General features: G+C 43.6%; 1 protein-coding gene across 4 annotated transcripts in view; it reads right to left on the minus strand.

Annotated features, from left to right (window-relative positions):
* Positions 1-6,000, minus strand: part of LOC112455181 (transcription factor Sox-2-like) — a 95,845-nt gene that overhangs the window by 21,876 nt on the left and 67,969 nt on the right. The gene's annotated exons all lie outside the window — the stretch shown is intronic.

Genomic DNA, 6,000 nt, shown 5'->3' on the forward strand with positions numbered 1-6,000 from the left:
TGCCTGACTCACGTAGAAGAGATGAAGTTATCATGACTCAAGTGACAACAAGGAATTCACCCCGCCGGAATTCACTAACTCTCGCCGCCAGACGCGACGGTGACATCTCCATCTTGTTCTCTTCTCTTCGTTTCTCCTCCCGCTTTTTCCGTCCGTCAAAAAAAGAAGTCTAGACCGTTCTCTTTCCCCACGAGCCCTTCTCACAACCGCCCTCCGGCGAGAGGACAACGATGACTTTGCCCGCTGTTATGTGCGAGTGGCCCTCTCGGGCCTTTTGTCGGCCTATCGCGAGAGACACCTGGATGCCGCTTATCTTCTTCTCCGCCACCTCGAGGTCATCCAAAGGGTATCCTCGATCTCGCGTCGATCGCAAAGAGAGGAGAATCGGCTGACGCCGTAATGTCTTGTCCCTCTTGTTACGGAATTCGACTGTTGATTTGAATGACGGTGTTCAGTTCTTTATATTTAAGATACTTCAGATATCAATATAGTACGATAGAGCTCGGCAAGAAATACATTTTCCGATTTTTAGCTGGCTTCGCCTATAGCGCTATCAAAAGACACGGTTAGGTCTCGCCGTTAACGCATGCACTTGGCGCGAGACACTACTAGGAGATAGCGCTATTGCTACGTGCAATATGCAGATTGATGTTCCTGCTCACATTTGTAAAAGATTTCAAAAGTCGGCCTAAATTTTTTTCATTTCAATAATTATTTAATTCTGTTCAATTAGTTAAAGGGTCGTTTCAGTTATCAGTGGATTAGGTTTATTGGGGATACCACTTATAAAAAAAAAAAAAAACGCGTCAACAATAGTACCTCATGGACGTGAAAAGCTATTGGAAACATATTTATCGCTCCTATCGCTCCCATTGCATTTTTTGTCTTATTAAAATGCCACCTGCAAGTGGCAGATAACGAAATAAACGAGTTGTGCTTTTAGTTTCGAGTTATCTTAATAAATTAGAGTGGGATATAGTTAATGTAATGAAGTTAGTTGATTGGTTCAACTTAAAAATGCCCAAGTGTGTGTATCATCTTTTTAACGATTACGAGGATTTATAGAAACAATTTTATCCTGACATAATTATTAATCTGGAATATATGCCGGCAACGAACATATATATCTTGTTCATTTACCAGAGGAAGACACTAGGATATCTAGATTCCGGACCGCCATATTAGCGGCCACACGTGGGTACCGTGAGAATTAATGTACACGGGGGCAATGGGTAAAGAGAGCGAGGGGGATGGTGGAAGACGGACCGACCAAAGGAATGCCATCGCTGTGCCGCACGGTCCACCTAGGAACGTAGCTAATGGGACCACTTAACGTCTCAAGCATCTCACGAAGACACCGGACTTCGCGTCCGTGGCCCGCCGTCTTGCACCTCGGGAACGACGTTGGCCCTTCCTTCCCCTATGGATCCTCCTCAGCGGTCCGCGTGGCGAGTTAATAATCGCCAATATTTATTCCGGATTGGTCACGGCTCGGTCCGGAGAGTGATGAGGAGCTCGGGCTGAAGAATGACGTGACGGCGGGTTCGAGGCCACAACGGAACGACCCGCGCGCATTGTAACGCCTGAGATTAATATTTACCGTTCACCATTACATCGCGTCGCCCGTCGTCGTCGTCCTCGCGAGACTCTTCTCCCTTGCGCGCGATCGCGCGCGAAGATTCTCTCTCTCTTTATCTTTCCCTCTCTTGTCGAGAATAAAAGAGGAAGACGACAGAATGTGACGAACGTATGTGCTTTGGGATCCCAACAATTCGCGGTCGCGATAAGATATCGCTGCCGCATGGATTATCGTATCTGGTCAACTATTTTAAAACCGGCACACGCGCCATGGTGAAGATGGAATAATCGGATGGAATACACCAATTAGGCGAAGTAATGTGTAATATAAAAAAAATCACATACCGTTGTTAACGCAAAATTATATTTGAACATTATCAGAGAAAGATCAAGATCGCAATTAAATTCAGTTACAATAAACGGATTATCGCTGATCGTAACCTGAATTTTTTCGATGATAAACCATAGAGTTACCAAAGCCAGCTGACCGGAACAGCGCGGAACGTTAGTAAACGACGTTACTAAGCAAATTAACTGAAATGTTAGCGGGAAATGTTCACGGATCGGCCTAACGGGCACTCAATCCACGATTAAGTCGGTGGAGGCTAATGAGCGTTGAGACTTAACGCCAGATTACTGACTTAATCCTTTTGACGAGCGATTCGCGTGTCTACACGGCGTCACGTTACTTAATACACATTTATATCTATATGTATACACACGTCTAGATAAGATAACGTCGTCTGACGTTACAATCGGTGATTATCGATCTTGTCGATCACGTAGCGATTACCTTTGATACTCACGCGAAAGAAAATATGTAAAGAAACTCAGTGATTCATATCAATGAGATTCGACGGATAAATATTCTATATTCATTCTCGATAAATTCTGAATTACCGCGTCCCTCCGATTGTACCTGACACGCTACTGTAAAATATGATTTATAGATTTCAATCGCAAAGTTTTAGACCGTTTGCTTGGATCCTTCGAAAAAAAACGTGGCGAAAACAAGCCGGAACGTCGCGCCGAATGAATTCATTCGGGGCGACCACAAAAAGAGAACGGGCGGCGAGTCCGAGTCCGTTAATTATCTTCCGAGTTACTGTTTTAGGGGAAGGGAAGAGGAAGGGGGAATTTAGGTGATACGGTGATGTCGTTTGTATAGACCGTCGAGAGGGGGGGGGAGGAGGAACACCCCGGGAACGCGGGGGCGCACAAAAGGGAGGCGAGGATGAATCGCCTCCGGAGAGCGCACGGGACAAATGGGGACATTAAGTCGCTTTTGCCGCCCGGTACCAGGCGCTACCGGTACATCGCCCAACTTGACCTTATACTGCAGCTCCGCTCCCCTCCTCCCCGTATGCACGCGCGTGTACGAATTCCTTGCTCGTGGTTTTGCACGCATACACGCCTCCCGCGACGCGCTCGTAAACGCGCGCGCGAGCCGTTGTCATCTTCGCGCCTATCAGCGTGTTAAATCGCGACTCCGCCGCACACAAATATATACGGTGTATACGCGGATAGGTACACGATGGATATCTCGATCTGCCCCGCGACTTCAGTCGCGTTTCGAAGTCAGCATTTGACTCTCGCGCCTAAGTCAACACTGCCGTACGTTTCACTTTGACCCCGTCCTATTGTAAGACGCGCAGCGGCTGCGCCTCGTGAGAAATAATACCAGAAAACTCTGGTATTTCAATCTATAATAAATCTAAACCTCAACATCTTTCCGCGTGCAGCAACAAAAAGCAGATTCCACCGTTATCAGTTTTATTGTATACCAATTCACGATGTGCGCGCTTCCGTGCATTGACACGTGTCATGGAGTCGTTTATGATGAGGCTTGTTTACACACGTATCCATCGTTGCACCGCGATGAACATCGTAACGATCGCTATCCACTTCCGGCGGAAATGTAGAAGCGCCGTGACTGGTCGACCGATCTCATCGATCTATCTTTCCTGAAGGTCGATATAGCTTTCCACATTACGGCTATGCATATTTATAATATAACGAATTAATAAGTATATTAATAACACATCTGTGCTTATGGTAATTGTCTCGCAGTTTCATAACAATACCCTCATACCTTGTTTTGCAATCTCGTTAATTACATAATGACTAATTAAAAAATTTTTCGTTGTTATACAATCTTTCTGCACTGTTATTACATTCTTAAGCGTAAATCTAATTAATAGTGATAATAAGCACTGATAAATGTAATAATAAATAAGCAAATGAGCAATAATAAGAAGTACAAATCTACAATAATTTATTTTCAGAATTGATCGCGGAATTCTTGTGCATTAGAAGAGAGTAAAAAAATAAGAAGGACTTAAACAGTGCTTTTCTCTTCGTTTTCCTTCATTACTAACCCCGAACGCAATACTTAATGGCGTTACCGAGATACTTTTGCCCCAAAGCAATTAGACAAGGTTGAAATAAATGAGAAAAGTTTCCGAACACCCGTTAGATGGTAGCGCAAGGCCATAGGATGGTTTTCTCGGGGGTAGGAGCGAGGACCTGTCACATTACGGAGTGGAATTTATGCCCGATGCCCAGCGGCGTGACAAGTTGCCTCTGATGAACGGCCCCACCGCGAACTCTTGGCCCTCCACAACGAGGATAAGGAGAAGGTAGGAAGCAGAAGGAAGGGGCCGGAAAAAAAGAGAGAGAGAGAGCGAGACTTTAGCACGCTTGCGCCCATCCTTGGCCCTTTCTCCAAATCTCAACGAATTCTTCCTGCGATTTTTATCGCCACCCTTTGCCCTTACAATTTACCGTATCCCGCGAATTCAAATTGAAGATACCGCAGGTAAGGGACGATCCCTCCGTATAATTGTGCAATTTGGCGAACTTCTTCAAACGTAACTGTGCTTTAAGGACTTTCCCTCCTAAAAAAAAACACTCGTTTTATGTTTGCAATAAACGTGAAATCTCTTATTACGTACGTATTACATCTATAACTATATACATCTATTAATATTTTAAATTTTAATAATTTATTTTCAGATTATATATAGACTACTATATATCCAATATTTTAATTACTCCGAAAATATTTAGTGATTATAACGAATTTTTATTTTATCTAACATTTTTTCTTTTTCTTTCAGGCGTTACGTTGAGAAAGGTTGATGGAATCGGTCACCATTTCCGGAAACGCAGTACGTCTTCCAAGAGCGGACGGAAAAGACGCGGGAGAAAAAATGCAGAAAGGATTGTTCCGCGTAAGTTCTTTAATTACCGTTGCCATACGAGCCGGGCAGCGTATGTAAGCGTTTCACGCTCGGCGGACGGAATCATTTTCTGCGAAGTTCGCGCGTTGACGTGGGTGGAGGTGACCGTAGGAACGGCGGGTACGGTCGCCCCCCGCGGGACAGGGGGTCACTGTTGTGGTCCCCGCGCGGAACCGTGGGGTTTAAAAATCCCATACGATTTTAACGCCCCACGCAAGAAGTCGTTCCTCGTGCGCTAACGCCGCCGGTCGCGCACGGCTCGCCGGTGATAAACACGCCAAGTTACGATTTCTCGGAGCTCGGCGCGCCGTGTGCGAGCGACGGCGGTTATTAGCGATGACGGTGGTTTCGTACGAGCCGTCCACTTTGCGAGTGGCGCAACTCGAAACTTGGCGGCTCGACGGATTTAAGTGAGATGTGCAAACTGATGACACGATCAGCAATTAGATTTCGACTTGAGCTTCGACGTTGAGTGAATGCAGTCTTGTCTGTTACAACTAACTTTGTTAGAACTAACGGAAACTGTAGTCAAACGTTGCCTATATTTAGTTTTACCATAAATTCTGTTACAAATATATTGAGTGATTGTAAAAAAAAAATAGAAAACGTTATCATCTGTAACTAATCAAAATTTATTTATGTAGGTAATAACGAAAAAAGGGATCTTACTCGAAATGATCACCTTTTGCTTTAATACGCTTCCAAATAACGTGATCAATCAGCCGATTTTTGTCATTACTACTCATATCAATAAATTTTGATTACTTACTTTGATTGGTTACAGATGATAACGTTCTATTTTTTTAAAACAATTATTTAATATATTTGTAACAAAACTTATGACAGAATTAAATATTTCTCCTAATATGTCAAGTAAGCTGGCCGCAAGCGGTTAATAGAAATACACAAAATAGAAAAAGTAAATGTATTAAAAGCAAACCTGTTAGAAACAGGTTTTGTTCTCAGCTCATCTGTTAGACATACGTAGACACACGTGGAGAAAGTACCCCAAAAATTACATGGGTTGTCGCACATGTCGCACATACTTTTGTTAAAACAGTGGAAATTTCCACGGTGCAACTAAATAACACACTTTCTCGAAATTCTAAATTGTCTATTTTTCCTTTTAAACCCTGTAATTTTTTGTAATTAAAAAAATAAATATAGTGTATGGTGATAC

Source organism: Temnothorax curvispinosus, unplaced genomic scaffold, assembly GCF_003070985.1.
Source record: "Temnothorax curvispinosus isolate PA1 unplaced genomic scaffold, ASM307098v1 QBEX01005876.1, whole genome shotgun sequence".
NCBI lineage: Eukaryota > Metazoa > Arthropoda > Insecta > Hymenoptera > Formicidae > Temnothorax > Temnothorax curvispinosus.